The sequence below is a fragment of the Canis lupus genome, chromosome 5, assembly GCF_048164855.1.
Source record: "Canis lupus baileyi chromosome 5, mCanLup2.hap1, whole genome shotgun sequence".
Lineage (NCBI taxonomy): Eukaryota > Metazoa > Chordata > Mammalia > Carnivora > Canidae > Canis > Canis lupus.
Window position 1 is genome coordinate 3929074 of NC_132842.1, and position 20599 is coordinate 3949672.

The 20599-nt window shown below is 35.8% G+C and overlaps 1 long non-coding RNA gene across 1 annotated transcript in view; it reads right to left on the reverse strand.

Annotated features, from left to right (window-relative positions):
• Positions 1-16243: 16243 nt before the first annotated feature.
• LOC140632859 (uncharacterized) overlaps positions 16244-20599 on the reverse strand; it is a 124645-nt gene continuing 120289 nt past the window's right edge. Inside the window, exon 3 of the long non-coding RNA XR_012030520.1 lies at positions 16244-16869. This is a non-coding gene — a long non-coding RNA (uncharacterized lncRNA). The remainder of the gene's footprint in view (positions 16870-20599) is intronic.

A 20599-nucleotide genomic window follows, 5' to 3' on the forward strand; every position in this document is an offset into this window, starting at 1 on the left:
TTCTGCTTGGTACCTAAGTCCAGCTCTAAACCTTGTTTCTTCTATGGATACAAAGGATACCTCAGTATGTCTTCTAAATGATTACCAATGAAATATTAGACTTAATACTCAGGTATTTTACAGTTCAGCTGAGCAGATAGAACATAAATGCTAAATTTTACAATACTGGCTATAAAAAAGTCCAATAAGATTTCAGAAATGACCATTGTGGAGGATTTTCATTGGTGATATTTCTTGAGGAGTCAATTAAGAATGGGTAATATTTAGAAGACTTAAAACTGTCAAAGAGACAGTGTGCATATTCCTGTGTGAAGAAGGATGTAAGATTCAATGGGTATTACAGGACATTTAATATAATGGCCTAAAAGTCAGGCAGAGGCATATGAAAATAGAAGGGTATTGTTTTGTGAAGAAAATTATTGCATGACAGAAACATTGTTTCATGTTCTGTTCTGTTATTTGATTTTCTTATATTTTCTATTTAACTCTCTTGAATCCATTAATCTTGTATTCTGTTGTGACAAAATTGCATTTAAGCCCATCCCAATAGGTTTTAATAAGTTCTTAACATCATGTATTTTATTTCTGTTTTACAATGTTCATTCAATTACTTTTATAGATTTTAATTCTTTGTTGAAAATTTCCTACAGAGGAAGAAACGCTTCCAAATTCATTCTATGAGACCAGACTTATTCAGATACCAAAAAACAGATAAAGACAGTACAGAAGGAAGAGGAGGAAGAGGAGGAGGAGGAGAAGAAGAAGAAGAAGAAGAAGAAGAAGAAGAAGAAGAAGAAGAAGAAGAAGAAGAAGAGGAAGAAGAAGGAGAAAAGAAGAAGAAGGAAGGAAGGAAGGAAGGAAGGAAGGAAGGAAGGAAGGAAGGAAGGAAGGAAGGAGAAAGAAAAGAAAGAAGAAAAGAAAGAAAGAAAGAAAGAAAGAAAGAAAGAAAGAAAGAAAGAAAGAAAGAAAGAGAAAGAAAATGCTAGGCCTATATCTATGATGATATATTTTCACATAGATGAAAATATCCACTGCAAAATACTAATAAATTGAATCTAACAATATATTTTTAAAAAGTCATTCATCACAATTCAATGAGATTTATTCAAGGAACACAAGTGTGGTTCAATGTTCACAAACAAACCAAAATGACACATCCTATTAATAAGAGAAAGGATAAAAACTGTATGATCATCTCAATATATTCAGAAAAGCATTTCATAAAATACAATATACATTCATGATAAAAATTCTTAACAAAGTAGGGTTAGAGGGAACATACCTTAAAATAATAAAGGCCATGTATGAAAAACTTAGAGCTAACACTATACCCAATAGACCAATCAACACATATCTGGTGATTTGATCTATGAGAAAAGGTAAAAATGACGATGGGGAACAGACAGTCTCTTCAATAAATGATGCTGGGAAAACTGAAAAGTTGCATACAAAGGAAAGAAATTGGACTTTCTGGGGGAGGGCAAGATGGAGGAGGAGTAGGTGCCTCTACTCACCTGGCCCCAACAATTTACCTAGATTACTTTCAAATCATCCTGAAAACCTATGAATTTGACCTGAGATTTAAAGAGAGAACATCTGGAATGCTACAGAGAGAAGGGTTTTGGCTTCTAACAAGGTAGGAAGGTGGAAAAAAATAAAAAAGAATCAAGTGCGGGAGGGAATACCACGAGAAGCCAGGCTAAAACCTCAGCAAGAGCCCCCCGGGACAGGGAAGCCCAGTCCCAGAGAAGGAGGAATTTAACAATCTGCACCAGATTCTTCCCCGTTGAAAGGCACTTAGCAGGGAAAACCAGCAGAATCGCAGGAGGGGCAGTGGAGCCTCCAGTTTCCTGGAGTCACTGATAGAGGAAGTGCGCCCCAGGGTAAAGCAAACCACAGACTGTGGACTGATCTCAGTAAAGGGCTGAAGTGCGCGCCTGGTGGGGCATCCAGGAGAAGCCAGTCGGTCAGGCCAGGGCTCTGAGCCGAGGGGTCTGCGCCCTGCTTGCTGCCTTTGGGAGCTGCAGCCCCAGACTGCGATTCCAGCAGCAAAGGCCCCAGATCCCAGGGTGCTGGGTGGACAAAGTCAGAGATCCTGCACTCCCCCCAGGACAGGAGGGGGTGGGGAGGAAACAGTACAGCAAGGACTCTCCTACCACCAGGCATCCCCAAACTGTTCAGGTCAGCGCACACTGCCAGCCCGCAAGCACCTAGGCAAGTGCAGACTGGGAGACTGGTAGTTACTGTGGAGAGCTGACTACAGAGCTAGAGACCTGGCCACCACCAATGTTGTTATTCCTCCTGGTGTCACCATGTGCCTGGAAGGGGCCGGCAGCCAGGGAACAGGGGCCTCAACAGCTCCCATTGAGCCCGGCACCTGGCAGGAGGCGGGGCAGCTCCCCCAGGTGCACATACCTGAGATTCAGCCCAGCAGGCCCCTCCCCCAGAAGACAAGCTGGAAGAAGAGGGGAAGAGCAAATTCTAGATTCCCTTCAACATACTCAGCTTAATTTTGGGATATATACAAGATATGTTTTTTTGTTTTGTTTTGTGCTTTTTGTTTTCTCGACTTCGTTTTGTTCTAAAATGGCAGAAGTTAATACCTTCTGAAACATGACCAGTATGCACCCAGAACCAAGTGGTATACCGTGTTGGTTCATTCTGTGAGATTCCTCATTCATTTCTACCCCCTCTTTTATCTCATTTATGTTTTGGAGGTCAATGTTGGGGCCCTCAAGTATTTCTGGTTTATATAAATTTGGGACTGGGTGTCTTTTAACATACAGAACTTAACATACTGAGAAACAAGAGGATCACCTTCTAGACCTCTCAGGTAGATTACATTCTCCCTCCACTACAACATTTCATGACAACCATGTCCCAGTCCCCCTCCTTTTTTTCTTCTTCTTTTTTTCTCTTTTTTCTTTCTTTTCTTTTTTCTTTTTAACTTCTTTAGGATTCCTGGCCTTTTATTTTTTACTACTTTGTTTAAAATTTGTTTTTCACTTTAGTTGTCCTTTTATTTTATTTTATTTTGTTCTGATCTTTTTTTCAATTTCTGGCCTCTGACCTCAGCAGAAACATCTAGAGTGAAATTTCCTTAGGTCGTGGTTGATATCCTTGACACAGCCCACTCATACAGCCATTCTGCACTGAACAAAATGACTAGAAAGAAGAACTGCCACAAAAGAAAGAATCAAAAACAGTACTCTCTGCCACAGAGTTACACAACAATATGGATTACAATTCGATGTCAGAAAGCCAATCCAGAAGCAAAATTATAGAGTTACTGGTGGCTCTGGAAAAAAGCATAAAGGATTCAAGAAACTTCATGACTGCAGAATTTAGATCTAATCAGGCCAAAATTAAAAATCAATTATATGAGATGCAATCCAACCTGGAGGTCCTAACGATTAGGGTTAATGAGGTAGAAGAAACAGTGAGTGACATAGAAGACAAGTTGATGGCAGGGAAAGAAGCCGAGGAAAAAAAGAGAAAAACCATTAAAGGACCATAAGGAAAGATTAAGGGAAATAAATGACAATGAAAGAAGGAAAAATCTATGAATAATTGGGGTTCCAGAAGATGCCGAGTGGGACAGAGGCCGAGAAAGCATATTTGAACAAATTATAGCTGACAACTTCCCCAATTTGGGGAGGGAAACAGGCATTCAGATCAGGAGATACAGAGGTCCCCCCCCAAAAAAATCAATAAAAGCCATTCAGCACCTCAATATTTAGTAGAGAAACTTGCAAATTCCAAAGAAAAACAGAAAATCCTTAAGCAAGAGATTTTAGAAAGAGGCAAGAGATCCCTAACTTATATGTGGAGAAATCTTAGATTAACAGCAGACCTCTCCACAGAGACCTGGAAGGCCAGAAAGGGCTGACAGGATATATTCAGGGTCCTAAATGAGAAGAACATGCAGCCAAGAATACTCTATCCAGCAAGGCTCTCATTCAGAATAGAGGAGAGATAAAGAGCTTCTAAAATAAGCAGAAACTGAAAGTATATGTAACCACCAAACCAACTCTGCAAGAAATATTAAGGGGGACCCTGTAAAAGAAGAGGATGCCCAAATAAATAATCCACAAAACCAAAACTGAGTAGGTATTATGATGACACTAAATTCATATCTTTCCATAGTAACTCTGAACGTGAATGGGCTTAATGATCCCATCAAAAGACGCAGGATTTCAGACTGGATAAAAAGCAAGACCCATCTATTTGCTGTCTACAGAGACTCATTTTAGCCCTAAGGACACCTCCAGCCTGAAAATGAAAGGTTGGAGAACCATTTACCATTCAAATGGCACTCAAAAGAAAGCAAGAAACTCATATCAGATAAATTAAAGCTTATCCCAAAGACTGTAGTAAGAGATGAAGAGGGACACTATGATACTTGAAGAATCTATCCAACAAGAGGAGCTAACAATCATGAATATTCATGCCCCTAATGTGGGAGCTGATAAGTATATCAATCAATTAATAACCAAGGAAAGACATACTTAGATAATAATACACTTATACTGGCAGACTTCAACACGGTGCTTTCTACAAATGACAAGTCTTGTAAGCACAACATCTCCAACAAGACAAGAGCTTTAAATGATACACTGGACCAGATGGATTTCACAGACATTTACAGAACTTTACATCCAAACGCAACTGAATACACATTCTTCTCAAGTGCACATGGAACTTTATCCAGAATAGACCACATACTGGATCACAAATCAAGTCGCAACTGATACAAAATGATTGGGATTGTCCCTTGCATATTTTCAGACTATAATGCTTTGAAACTTGAACTCAATCACAAGAAGTAATTAGGAAGAAACTCAAACACATGGAGGTTAAAGAGCATCCTGCTAAAAGATGAAAAGGTCAACTAGGAAATTAGAGAAAAATGAAAAAGATTCATGGAAACTAATGAGAATGAAGATACAACAGTTCAAAATCCTTGGGATACAACAAAAGGAGTCCTGAGAGGGAAATACAACAGAATACAAGCATCCCTCAAAAAACTGAAAAGAACTCAAATACACAAACTAACCTTGCACCTAAAGGAACTGGAGAAAGAACAGCAAGTAAAACCTACACCCAGCAGAAGAAGGGAGTTAATAAATATTCGAGCGGAACTCAATGAAATAAAAACCAGAACATCTGTAGAACAGATCAACCAAACCAGAAGTTGGTTCTTTGAAAGAATTAATAAGATCGATAAACCATTAGCCAGCCTTATTAAAAACAAAAGAGAAAAGACTCTAATTCATAAAATCACGAATGAAAAAGGAGAGATCACAACCAATACCAAGGAAATACAAATGATTTTAAAAACATATTATGAGCAGCTATATGCCAATAAATTAGGCAATCTAGAAGAAATGGACACATTTCTGGAAAACCACAAACTACCAAAACTGGAACAGGAAGAGATAGAAAACCTGAACAGGCCAATAACCAGGGAGGAAATTGAAGCAGTCATCAGAAACCTCCCAAGCCACAAAAATCCAGAGCCAGATGGCTTCCCTGGGGAATTCTATCAAACGTTTAAAGAAGAAACCATACCTATTCTACTAAAGCTGTTCTTAAAGATACAAAGGGACAGAATAGGTCAAAACTTGTTTTATGAGGCCTGCATCACCTTAATTCCAAAACCAGACAAAGACCCCACCAAAAAAGAGAATTATACATCAATATCCCTGATGAACACAGATGCAAAAATTCTCAACAAGATACTAGCCAATAGGATGCAATGGTACATTAAGAGGATTAATCACCATGACCAAGTGGGAGTTATCCCTGGGATTAAGGCTGGTATACCATGCTCATGGATTGGAAGGTTTAATAATGTGAAAATGTCTATGCTATCTACGGAAATTTACACATTCAATGCAATCCCTATCAAAAAACCATGGACTTTCTTAGGGAGTTGGAAAAAATCATCTTAAGATTTGTGTGGAATCAGAAAAGATATGAAAAAGAAAACCATAGCCTGGGAAACACAATGTCAGATTTCAGGTTGTACAAAGCTGTGATCATCAAGACAGTGTGGTACTAGCACAAAAACAGACACACAGATTAATGAAACAGAAGAGAGAATCCAGAAATGGCCCCTCAACTCTATGGTCAACTAATATTCGACAAAGCAGTTAAGACTATCCCCTGGAAAAAGGACAGTCTCTTTAATAAATAGTGCTGGGAAAATTGAACAGCCACATGCAGAAGAATGAAACTAGACTATTCTCTTACACCATACCAAAGATAAATTCAAAGTAGATGAAAGATCTAAATGTGAGACAAGAATACATCGAAATCCTAGAGGAGAACACAGGCAACACCCTTTTTTAACTCGGCCACAGCAACGTTTTGCAAGATACATCTATGAAGGCAAGGGAAACAAAAGCAAAAATGAACTATTGGGACTTCATCAAGATAAAAGCTTCTGCACAGCCAAGAAACAGTCAACAAAACTAAAAGAAAACTTACAGAATGGGAGAAGATATTTGCAAATGACATATCAGATAAAGGGCTAGTATTCAAGATCTATAAAGAACTTATTAAACTCAACACCCAAGACACAAACAATCCAATCATAAAATGGGACAAAGACATGAACAGAAATTTCACCAAGAAACCATACACATGGCCAACAAGCACATGAGAAAGTGCTCCACATCACCTGCCATCGGGGAAATACAAATCAAAACCACAATGAGATAGAAATATATCCTAAATCATGTACTTAGTTACTCTATATACTGATTGTATGGATTGAGAGGAATAATCTAATGTGAAGTGGAGAAACTTACAAAATTACAAAATTGTGTCTTGTAGACAATATATAAGTATTGATTTTTTTCATTTTTGTTAATATTCCTATAATAATCATACTGAAAAATCAACAATTATTTTTTCTGATGAATTACTTGATTTCTTTTTTCTTAACACATTTGACTACTTATTCTAACTGATAAAATACAAGGGAAACAATGAACCTGAAATAAAAGCATTGAAATTTGAAAAAAAAAAAGTGAGAATGGTGAAAATTAACAAAACAGGAAACAACAAATATTGGAGAAGGGAACCCTCTTGCACTGTTGGTGGGCATGGGAACTGGTACAGCCACTCTGGAAAACTGTGTGGAGGTTCCTCAAAGAGTTAAAAATAGAACTACCTTATGACCCAGCAATTGCACTGCTGAGGATTTACCCCAAAGAAATAGATGCAGTGAAATGGCAGAACACCTGCACCCCAATGTTTATAGCAGCAATGTCCACAATAGCCAAACTGTGGAAGGAGCCTCGGTGTCCATCAAAAAATGAATGGATAAACATATATATATGGTATATATATATATGTGTGTGGTATATATATATTATGTATTATATATGTACATGTGTATTATATATTACATATATAATATATATAGATAATAAATATATATTATATTACTTCACATGTATTCAACATGATTATATATTACAACATATGTATTATATATTAATATATATGTCATAATATAATATATAATATATTAATATATAATACAAATGTATTATATATGTGTGTGTATATATATATACATTATATATATATATATATATATAATGGATTTACTCAGCCTTTAGAAATGACAAATACCCACCATCTGCTTCAATGTTGATAGAACTGGAGTGTATTATGTTGAGTGAAGTAAGTCAATTGGAGAAGAACAAACATTCTATGGTTTCATTCATTTGGGGTATATAAAAAATAGTGAAAGGGAATAAAGGGGAAAGGTGAGAAAATTAGTGGGAAATTTCAGTGAGGGTGACAGAACATGAGAGACTCCTAAGTCTGGGAAATGAACAAGAGGTAGTGGAAAGGTTAGTGGATGGGGGATGGGGTGACTGGGTGATGGGCACTGAGGGGCATACTTGACAGATGAGCCCTGGGTGTTATGCTATATGTTGGCAATTGAACTCCAATAAAAAAATATACAAATAAAAAAAGAAATTGAACTTTCATAACCATACACAGGAATAAACTCAAAATAGATTAAAGAGCTAAATGTAAGACTAGAGAGCATAAAACTCCTAGAATTAAACATAGGCAGTGATTTCTTTGACATTGGCCTTAGCAATATTTTTCTAGATATGTCTCTTCAAGCATGGGATACAAAATATAAATTAAACTATTCAGATTATACCAAAATAAAGAGCTTTTGCACAGCAAAAAGAAGCCATAAGGAAAAGAATAAGGCAACCTACTGAATGGAAGAAGATATTTGCAAATGATATATCTGATAAAGGACTAATAGCCAATATATATAAAGAACTTATACAGCTCAACACCAAAAAATAATAATCAGCTTTAAAAATCTACTTAAAAAATTTAAAAATGAATAGACATTTTTACAAACAAGATATACAAATGGCCAATAGACACATAAAAAGATGCTGAACATTGATAATCTTCAGGGAAATGAGAAATCAAAACCAAATGAAAGAAATCACCTTACACCTGTGAGAGTGGCTAAAATCAAAAACAGAAGAAATAACAAGTGTTGCAATGATGTGGAGAAAAAAAAAAAAAAACCTTTATGCATCATTGGTGGGAATGCAAGTTGGTGCAGCCACTGTGGAAAGTGGTATAGAGGTTCCTCAAAAAACTAAAAATAGAATTACCATATGATCCCATAATTTCACTACTAGATATTTACTCAAAGAAAATGAAAAGAGTAATTCAAATAAACATCTGCACCCCAATATTTATTGCACAATTATTTACTATGGCCAAGATATGGAAGCAATTTAAGTGTTAATCAATTGATGACTGGATGAAGAAGATGGAATATCACTTAGCAATAAAAAGGAATGAGATCCTGCCATTTGCAATAACAAGGATGGACCTAGAGGGTATAATGCTAAGTCAGACAGAGAAAGACAAAAGCATACAATTTCACTCATATGTGGAATTTAAGAAACAAAGAAATCAAACAAACAGAAAGAAGATACCAAGAAAACCCCATAAATTAATTGACTAATTAATTAATTAATTAAGTTTAAAAAAGGAAAAAAGAAAAACCCAGACTCTTAAATTCAGAGAACAAACTGGTGGTTGCTGGAGGAGAAGGAGCGGGTGAGTGGCAGGTAGAATCAGTGAAATACATAAAGAGAATTGAGTATACTTATCCTGATGAGGACTAAGTAATTTTTAAAATTTTTGAACATTGAATTCTACACCTGAAGCTAATAGAATACTGTATGTTGAATATACTTTAGTTTAAAAATAAAGAAAAAAAGAAAATCTCTAATTTTGTTTTGTTTTGTACATTCTCCTATTTTTGAATGGACTAATCACAGTTATTTAAAATTCATTGTATAATAATCCAATAGTTGGAACATGTATAGGTCTGCCCTTGTGTTTTTTCTCTATTATTTATTAGTTCATGTAGTCTTGTTTATTGTTGTACTATATTTATTTAATTTATGATCTTGAGTTTTATCCTTCTCTTTATTCTCACATATTGTTTTTGAAATTTCCAGTGTTCTTTCATCTGATTGGGTGTTTTGGTCCGTAATTTAGGTTTAGGTTTAGTCATGGGATTTTCTTTGGCACATTAGCAAAATGGCACAAACAGAGGCTTGCAAAAGTGCCTGTAAGTTTCTTCTGGACCTCTTGCTCATCTGCCTTTGCCATGAAAAAATGAGCACACAGCTTGCTGTAAGGTGAGATTCATGGATCAAAGCCACACCATCTAAGTTATTCCAGCCAAATCAGATACTACCTGGCCAACTGCCAGTCAGGAGAGACTCCAAGAATTGCCCATTTGAGTTCAGTCTAATTCATTGATTTTATAATTGTGGCCTAAGTAAATGTTTATGGTCTTAGAGTTGAATAGTTATTTGTTATATAACATTACTGTGCCAATGGAGAAGTGATATGCTTAATAGACCCAGTAACTTTAAATTGTATGCTAGACATTGTGTATACAAATTTTTAGAAGCTTCAGGTGATATTTTGTTCCACCAGACAGTTAACACTTTATTGCGCTAGTCAGAGATTGGTAGCTCATTATCTTAATTCAATTATGAATTTAGCTGGACTAAGGTTGGGTTCAAGATAATAAAACTTATCTATTCATTTAGTGAAATTAATCTGTCTTTCACTTGTCCCTATCCCCAAAAGCATGGCTTCTCAGGGTTTTTACTTTAAAAATCTGGTATGTTGGGGCACCTGGGAGGCACAGTTGGTTAAGCATATTCCTTTAGCTCAGGTCATGATCCCAGGGTCCTGAGATCAAGCCCTGAGTCAAGTTCCCTACTTAGTGCAGAGCCTGCTTCTCCCTCTCTCTTTGCCCCTCCCCTATGCTTGTGCTCTCTCTCTCTGTCTCAAATACATAAATAAAATCTTTTAAAAATCTGTTATGTTTTTGTTTCCTCAGTACCTTAGAAACTGCAGGAATTTCTACTTTACCTCTCAGAGGTTTTCTACTTATGTCTATGGCCTCCCTCTCTGATCATCTTCAGAATGTAGTAAATGTCTTAAAGGGGAGAGCTGTTGTGAATTTAAAGCCCCTCAAATCTCTAATTTTGTCATTTGGCTCCGTATAAACATCAAAGGCTCTGCTACTTTTTAATCTCTTTCACCAGTGTTCTTGTGCTAGAATCAAAGCATCTAGTTATGCCCATATCAGCAAAGTCCTCAGAAAAAAAGTTATTGGAGATTTTTACTTTTAATTCACCATCCCAAGAAGGACTTTTAACTCTCACTTATTCTTAGCCCTTCCCACCCTCTGAAGGCCTTTGTCTCCCAAGCATTGTAAGACTTTACACTCTTGAACAAAATGTTCAGCCACTATTCCTGCTTCAAACTTCAGCAAATGTTTTCAAGCAGAAGCCAAACATGTGTCATGTGTTCAAGAATATTCAAGTTTCTAACTTTGTCACCTAGTTCCACGTGATTGTCAAAACTGTGCTAGGTTCTCTGTTCCCTGGAGCAGCTTTTACTTGTGGGCTACACCTAGAATCAGCAAATACCCCCAGAGACATATGCAGATCTTTAGTCTTTCTCTGAAAGCTTCTTCCTCCTTGGGGATTTTTCTCTTTTTTATCTTGATTCAGTTCATTCTCTGATCCCTTCAAGTGGAAAATTTACCATCTCTGGTTTTTCACTAGTTCTCAACGGGCACATCAATCTGTTCTGAACACTATCATACGTGAAAATGGAAATCCAGGCCCAGACATTTACATAAAATAAATTAAATCAATTTCTGAAGTGAATTTTTAATGAACAGAAACAGGTTTTCTGGATAGATGCTCAAGTGATCTTTTATGTTATTACTAATACTGACTAAAATATCAAGTTACTTATGGAAATTGAAAAATACAATAAAAACTTCCTTACATCTTAAAACAATTTGATGATTATCATAATTTAAAAATAAGAAACCTCTAAGAGCAAGCTAATACTTGTAAAAGCGAATAGTATATAATGGTTGCTTAATGTGATTTAGGGAGGAAGAGTTTTTTAACTTGGATATTTAGCTGAGAAGAAAATAACAATGTGTGAGGAAAACAACTGAAAAAGGAACGGATTGAGAAAGAAATGTTTGGTTAATTCCTTTTTATCAGTATGTTGAATACAAGAGATAAATGCTCTGGCTACCCATTGTTCAGGTCCAATTTCCTTTCTGAGTGTCCTGGAAATTTTTTGTAAAACATTTACAATTGATGGAAGTTAAGAAAGCAAGAGACTTTGTTTTTTAATTTAAAAACAAAAATCTCATACTGTTTGAATAGCATTATTCATTGGATTTCCTCTTTGCATCTTCAGATTACATCCTGCAGCCTATTACTGGTGAGCACTAGGGTGATGTCAAGGTTTTGTTATTACTGTTTTGTTCAGTCTTGGATTCCACCTGTGCAACTCACCCTAACTTAGATAACACCAGTCTGATATCATAGGGTTTGGGGGCTAAATAACCATACTATATAATCTTTGCTTTTAAATGCCATCATCGGGATCCCTGGGCGGCGCAGTGGTTTAGCGCCTGCCTTTGGCCCAGGGCGCGATCCTGGAGACCTGGGATCGAATCCCACGTCGGGTTCCCGGTGCCTGGAGCCTGCTTCTCCCTCTGCCTGTGTCTCTGCTTCTCTCCGTCTCTCTCTATCATAAATAAATAAAAATTAAAAAAAAAATGAAATAAATGCCATCATCTTTTTCACAAAGGAACAAACATTTAATTTTATCCATGAGACATTAGCCAAAAACCTGGATCAATAAAATCTGAAAAATGTTCAGTATCTGTAAAGAAAAAAAATGTACTGCAACACATTTAAAGGTTGAGTAAGGCTGTATCAATAGGAAGACAATTGGTGTAGTACTAAAGCTATAGCCTTTAGAATCGGGAAATTGGCAACTAAATCCAGAATTTGTAGCCCTGGGCACATTTTGTAATCTCTTAAGACCTCAGTTTCCTCAACTGGTAAATTGTGAAGTTGTGATGTAAAGATTTAGATAAGATAATATAAACAAAAACATGCTATGCAGTTTATCTGGACTAAAGATATTAAATATCAGTTAAAATACAAAAATATTAGTTTAGCTCAGTTCAACATGCAAATAACACTAACCAGGTTAAAGACTATACTCATCTACAGCAGCAGAAATAAGCTTGACTAGTTTGGTTTGATGGACCAGGAGTTGAAGCCATTTTTAGGAGCAGGTGGGACAAATTAACAATACGGTTGTCTGTGCAGCCTAACTACAAAGTATCTTAGAAAATATGCATCATTAGGATACCTGGGTGGTGCAGTAGGTTAAACATCTCACTCTTAGTCTCCCAGATTGTGATCTCAGGGTTGTGATATTGAGTCTTGTGTCAGGAAGGAAGGAAGGAAGGAAGGAAGGAAGGAAGGAAGGAAGGAAGGAAGGAAGAGAGAGAGAGAGAGAGAGAAAGAAGTCTATTATGAAACAGAGATTTTTAGTTCAGAAATGTAATTTTTAAAAAAGATTTATTTATTTATTTATTTGAGAGCATGCAGTGATGGGGATAGGAGGGACAGAAGGAGAAAGAACCTTAAGCAGACTCCCTGCTAAGCATGGATCCTGGCATTGGGTAATCTCACAACCCTGAGATCACAACCTAAGCTAAAACTAAAACAAAATTGCTTAACCCACTGCACCTACCAGATCCCCCTAGAAATTTAATTTTTTAATATTTATTTGGAAGAATATAAACTTCAAAAATAAAACAATGTAAAATACCCAATCCAAATTGGTAATGGCAGCCAAGTGGCTTGTTGGCTGATGGATGCTCATGCTGTTTCATGAGCCACATACAAATCTCAAAGTTTTATCAAATGCAAACACTTAAACAGAAACATAAACATTCCTGCAGAATTGTAAAATATGACATATTTAAAAATACGATTTTCAGGGATGCCTGGGTCAGTTGATCATCTATCCCTGGCTCAGGTCATGATCCTGGGGTCCTGGAACCAAGCCCCAAGTCGGGCTCCTTCCTCAGCAGGGTGCCTGCTTCTCCCTGTCCTTCTGCCCCTCCCTACTCCCCCTATCCCCACTCATGCTCTCATTCTTTCTCAAGTAAATAAATAAATAAAATCCTTAAAAATTTTAAAAATACAATATTCTTTTGTTCCTGTAAAACATGAATACATTAGGTTGGAAATCTGCAGGCAGTGGTGTGTACTTTAAAATATTAAAAATTATATTTTTACAAATGACTTATCTATAAAAGTGAATTAAGCATATAAATAGTTTAATATATAATCATACTTATTTTATTGATTATATAACACCCAGTCAACTAAACATTTATTTTCCAAGACCTGGAAAAGTAAGATGAAAAAGAACTTGACCCTAACATATAAGAGTTTATAGTCTCAGGTGAGAAGTAAGCATATAAGTAGATAAGTTAAACAAATGTGATAAGGGAATTGGGGTTCTATAAGATGACTTAAACCTGCAGAGGAGAGAACTTCTCCCTGTCTGACCAAAGAAAACATACAGTAGAAGTGAAGGTGTAACAATAGGCTTCTAGGGTATAAGGATACCTGAGTTTGATAAATGAGAGGTTTGGCCTGGCAGGGGTAAGGGAGAGAAGTTTTGTGTGTTTTTGTTTTATTTATTTATTTATTTATTTATTTATTTATTTATTTATTTAGTATTTATTTATATATTTGACAGAGAGAGAAAGAGAGCCCAGGACGCTGGGATCATGACCTCAGCCAAAGAGAGATGCTTAACCCACTGAGCCATGCAGGTGCCCTGGGAGGGGATTTTTTTAAAAAAATTTACCCATTTTATTTATTTGAGAAGGAGAGAGAGAACAAGTGAGCACACAAAGGGAGAGGGAGAAGCAGATTCTCCACTCATACTAGGAATTAATTGTTTGATTTATCCACAAGTAAGGCAACTGCAGACTACCAGATTAACTATTTTTTGGACAGGCTTAAAGTGTCACAAGCATAAGATTGATTGTTTTATGTCTACAGAAGTTGTATTGTTTTTTGTTGTCTGCCACTGTGGACAACATTATTTATTTCAGTTTATCTAGCACTTTACAACACTGCGCTTGCACTGTGCTAGGAACTAGAGTTTTTAATTTTTTTTTGAAGATTTTATTTATTTATTACTGAGAGACACACAGAGAGAGACAGAGACACAGGCGGAGGGAGAAGCAGGGTCCATGCAGGGAACCTGATGTGGGACTCAATCCTGAAACCCCGGGGATCACACCCTGGGCCAAAGGGAGGTGCTCAACCGCTGAGCCACCCAGGCATCCCAGAACTAGAGACTTAAAATATCTAAGGTGTAGTTCATGCCATTAGAAGTCAGTGTCCAGTTAGTTCATAAAGATGTCTTCCTATTTTAGAGAGAAAAATTATAACTTTCATTGACTGCTAAGTACATTTTATGCCTTGTATCCCTTAATCCACAGCCTTATGAGGACTGTATCTTTATTATCCCTATTTTACAGAAGAGGAAGTCGGCTTAAGGAATTTTAGTTGCTGCTTACAGATCATGTCTAGATGATAGACTCTATTTGAGCTTGACAATATAATTGTGGAGTCCATATGATTTCTTAACACTTTTCTTAAAAATTTCTATAGCTCAACAATTTTTCTTTAAGAAATTTGTATTTGCAGATTGTGAATGAAGTTCATAATGCATTTGTATATTTTGTTCTATAGAACAAATGCCTTATCATAAGTGAATTAGAGTAGAAGTAGGGCTAGAAATTGAAATTTTTGCCATATTTTATCCTAGTCATTTCTGCGTGCTTGCTTTTTTGAGCCAAAAGCTGTGATGATACCATAAACTGGTGCCTGCAGAGGAGAGTGCAAAATTTAGAATCCCTGAATTGACACTACCCAAGTGTGTTAGTTTATTCATCCTCACCTCTAAACGAACAGATAGAAAAAGCTGAGAGGTAACTTTGATGATACTCTCTTTCTGTTTTTGTGGAAGACAGAGAAAATTTAGACTAAAATCATGCACATAGATTTTTGCAGATAACATCTATTCAAATTCCTTTTTTTTTTTTTAAGATTTTATTTACTTATTTCTGAGAATACACAGAGAGGAGAGAGAGAGGCAGAGACACGGGCAGAGGGAGAAGCAGGCTCCATGCAAGGAGCCTGACATGGGACTCGATCCCAGGTCTCCAGGATCAGGCCCTGGGCCGAAAGTGGCGCTAAACGGCTTGAGCCACCCGGGCTGCCCTCAAATTCCTTTCTGCACATTTCTGTGCCTATATATGGTTCAAAATCAAAGCTAATTTGTGTACTTCTATTATTTCATTACAAAATAAAGTATTACTTTGAAAAAAATAAAAGTATTTGTCTGCTTAGTCTGTTATATTATAAAATGGGTGTTGCATTTTTGCCTTTAAGAATATGAAAAGGTAGAGAACTATGAAACCCGTGTGTTATTTTCTACTGTTTATTTACAGACTTATTCAACTGTTATTGGCTGTCTGGGAATCTGTTTTCCTTCTTTTTTCTTTTTTTTAACTAAGTTGAGGAAAGATTTGGCCTTTTCACGGAATCTAAATGCCAATTTCACACCTATTAATACTATAATGGTTTGGAATAAGAGAAATTCTTGTTTCATAAATTTTTAAAAATTATTTTCTGATAATAGTCAATATTGAGAAGGGCTGGACACTCACATCATGCTGTGAAGAGAGTATGTTTTTGCATCTTTGATAGAATGGAATCTGATGGTATACACTAAAAACATTACAATTGTTCAGATGCCTTAATACAGCAATTCAACTTATATAAATTTACCTAATGAAAGTGGTCAGAAAACCTGCCAAAGGTTTATATAAGTGCATCAATGTTAATATTAACTATGATGCTGAAAATTTGAAAGAAAAATCCTGCTCTAAGAAAGTCTCTAAATTAAGGAACAACCATAGTTTGAATATTATCCAGTTGTTAAAAATGTGTGTTTAATAAATATTTAATAATATGAGAAATATTCATAGTACATAGTAAGGTGGGAAATGATACATACTAAACTGACAAACTGTTCAAGTCTTAAGAAAACTTCTTTATGAATTTATACACTTAATTAAAACAAAATATAACAAAATTGTTTTTCTATGGGATTTGAGATGATTTTTAATTTTTCTTTTGATTTAATGTTTGTTTCCCCTCAATATTATAGTGTGTGTACATTCTTTTAAATTGGGAGAATTATTTCTACAGTGTCCACATCTGGGTTTATGGCTTGCTCTCATCCCTCAAGCCTCATGCTGCCTCCAGTGGAGCTTCAAACTCAAAGCCTGTTCTCTTTTCATTCTTGTAGAAATAGGTGCATAATAAAATCCTTTGGGACCTTTTTTATCTGGAAAGGGAGAAAAGAAAATATTAGTAGTCAATTGTGGAAAACATTGCACCAGTTGACTTTAAAAATTCTAAATTGTATGCAAGGAAAACTTGGATTAACAACGGGAGATTTTATAAAGTTGAACACCTCATCTGAAGTGCCATGAGTGTGGTGGAAACGTATGTGACTTTTTCCCATTTATCTCATCAGATTTTATTTTACTGTTATTAATTAGTACCCCTCAAATGCTCATAACTTATTATTATTTAGCTTAGAAATCGAATGCAGTGTTTGGTCACTCTTAAGTAAGCTTTCAGTCTGAAGATTCTGGGCAATGGTACATGAACAAATAATCTAGTATTTTATGCCCTAAGTGATTATTATTTCTGTGTAAATTGGTGGTGAACATATTGAGTGAATTTCCCCATAATATAAATTTGCAAATTAATTCTTGGAGAGAAGAATGTGTCCAGTTCAACATGCTCCATTCTCTTCTCTGCCTTTCCTAATTTTTGGTCAGAACAAGAAAGTATAAGAATACCTGGCAAATGAATAATGCATTTTTTTCTGAACCATTTCCACAATTCTTTTGGCTCATTCAATAACCATATAAAAAGCACTGGAACAATATTGATTTCTTTATTCCCAGGTGCTTAAATAAGGCTCAAAAATGCTAGATTACTTTCTTAAAGTCACAAATTAAACTAAAGAGCCAAGCATTCTCAGTTCAAATTCTTCTAACATTTAGTTTTCTTTCTACTTTTTTCCAATTATAAGATATTGGACTGGAATCTAGATTGGCCAAAAAATGTAATTTCCATGTAAGTGAATTATTTGTAGCAGCTTTATCTTGAAGTGTTTTTGGTTAGATAAAGGTACAAAGGAGCTAACATTTACTGAATCCTCTAAATGTCAGAGGTTATTCCATGTAATATTTACCATAACATGTGAGATAATTATTATGTTCATATTACACATGAAAAATCATGAGATGGATTGACTTGTCCAAGATAGTGCAGTGTTTGAATGATAAGGGTGAGATCAGATTCATACTATGCCCTGTAACCCTTGCCCTACAATACTTGAGAAGAAAACCAGCAATTTTATTGAGCATGTCAAGATTATCAGTTCAGAAAGGTTTGACCAATCACTTGGCACACTCAGTTATACCTTTTCAAGTCTCAAGTGCTACAAGCTTAACTTTGGAATATATAATATATAATTAAATATAAACATTATTGGAATTCAAGAACCTCACAGAAACTGCTAGAAAGATGTTCCTACCAAACCATTATCCCATTCAGGAACATTTCCAAAATGGAATTATTAAGATTCCAAAAGGATCATATTACTGAATGGTTTCCATCATAATGCCTAAATATCAATGCTTTAAAGTAGACTTTCTTTCTAGGATGTATGTATGCCCCAGATTGTTGGTTTGTGTCTTCTACATAGTAAGTGCTCAGTAAATGTTGATTGCTTAAATCAGTATACTTTATTTTTTGTAATTAAAAAACATAAAAATTAATATAGGATATAGTCCATTTATAGTTAACCCAATTACTAAGTTTAAAGTCTTGAATCTTGTCTATTAAACAAAAAGCCATTGTCAGACTGAGCATGAACTTTTGACATTTAATTCCCTTCCTATAACCACTAATCTAGAGAGTTCTTTCACTTGTTATTTCACAAAGTAACTCATATGTAATAAATGGTCAATATGTGCATAAACATGAATTAAGTAAAATTTCATCTGTAAGCCTCACATAGCTTTCTTTGGAAAAAAGCAGATTCATATACCAGATCATTCTGGGTCAGAACTCATTAACACTCTGGCCATTCATGCATGTGTCATTTGCCCCACAACCTGTACATTTTCATTGTTGCATTCAGTGCATAATAAACAGGCCTCTGTTTCACAGTTCAGGTCCCAAGAGAAAATTGCATATTGTTCATAATGCAATATTTGTTCCAGTAAATTTTTAAAATCTTTCTCTTTATTGCCTTTCATAGCTTTTTTACATCTCTGTGAATACAGTAAGAATGTTTTATATATCAGATCATCATGTAAATCTTGCAGGCATTTTTGGATGAGAACCAAAAGTTCTCAAGTTCTCTCTTAAGTTCTATCAAGATAGAATATTTCAGTTTATTCATGGATTATGTGGTATAATCTCTAACAGGAAACAACAAAAAGCTAAAATTTTATTTTCATCCATGACTAAAGACACATGAGACAAGTTCTAACAATTATCAATAACGATTCTGATTTTGCAAAATTATCTTTTACTTTACAAGTTAATATTGAATTTATGGAATCTTGTCTCACATTTAGATCTTTCATCCATTTTGAGTTTATCTTTGTGTATGGTGCAAGAGAGTGGACTAGTCTCATTCTTCTGCATGTGGATGTCCAATTTTCCCAGCACCATTTATTGAAGAGACTGTCTTTCTTCCAATGGATAGTCTTTCCTCCTTTATCGAATATTAGTTGCCCATAAAGTTCAGGGTCCACTTCTGGATTCTCTATTCTGTTCCACTGATCTATGTGTCTGTTTTTGTGCCAGTACCACAGTCTTGATGACCACAGCTTTGTAGTACAACCTGAAATCTGGCATTGTGATGCCCCCAGCTATGGTTTTCTTTTTTAAAATTCCCCTGGCTATTCGGGGTCTTTTCTGATTCCACACAAATCTTAAAATAATTTGTTCTAACTCTCTGAAGAAAGTCCATGGTATTTTGATAGGGATTGCATTAAACGTGTATATTGCCCTGGGTAACATTGACATTTTCACAATATTAATTCTGCCAATCCATGAGCATGGATTATTTTTCCATCTCTTTGTGTCTTCCTCAATTTCTTTCAGAAGTGTTCTATAGTTTTGAGGGTAGAGATCCTTTACCTCTTTGGTTAGGTTTATTCCTAGGTATCTGATGCTTTTGGGTACAATTGTAAATGGGATTGACTCCTTAATTTCTCTTTCTTCAGTCTCATTGTTAGTGTATAGAAATGCCACTGACATCTGGACGTTGATTTTGTATCCTGCCACGCTGCCAAATTGCTGTATGAGTTCTAGCAATCTTGGGGTGGAGACTTTTGGGTTTTCTATGTAGAGTATCATGTCATCGGCGAAGAGGGAGAGTTTGACTTCTTCTTTGCCAATTTGAATGCCTTTAATGTCTTTTTGTTGTCTGATTGCTGAGGCTAGGACTTCCAGTACTATGTTGAATAGCAGTGGTGAGAGTGGACATCCCTGTCTTGTTCCTGATCTTAGGGGAAAGGCTCCCAGTGCTTCCCCACTGAGAATGATATTTGCTGTGTGCTTTTCATAGATGGCTTTTAAGATGTTGAGGAATGTTCCCTCTATCCCTACATTCTGAAGAGTTTTGATCAGGAATGGATGCTGTATTTCGTCAAATGCTTTCTCTGCATCTAATGAGAGGATCATATGGTTCTTGGTTTTTCTCTTGCTGATATGATGAATCACATTGATTGTTTTTATGAGTGTTGAACCAGCCTTGTGTCCCGGGGATAAATCCCACTTGGTCATGGTGAATAATTTTCTTAATGTACTGTTGGATCCTATTGGCTAGTATGTTGTTGAGAATTTTTGCATCCGGGTTCATCAGGGATATTGGTGTATACTTCCTCTTTTCGGTGGGGTCTTTGTCTGTTTTTGGAATTAAGGTGATGCTGGCCTCATAGAACGAGTTTGGAAGTACTCCATCTCTTTCTATTTTTCCGAAC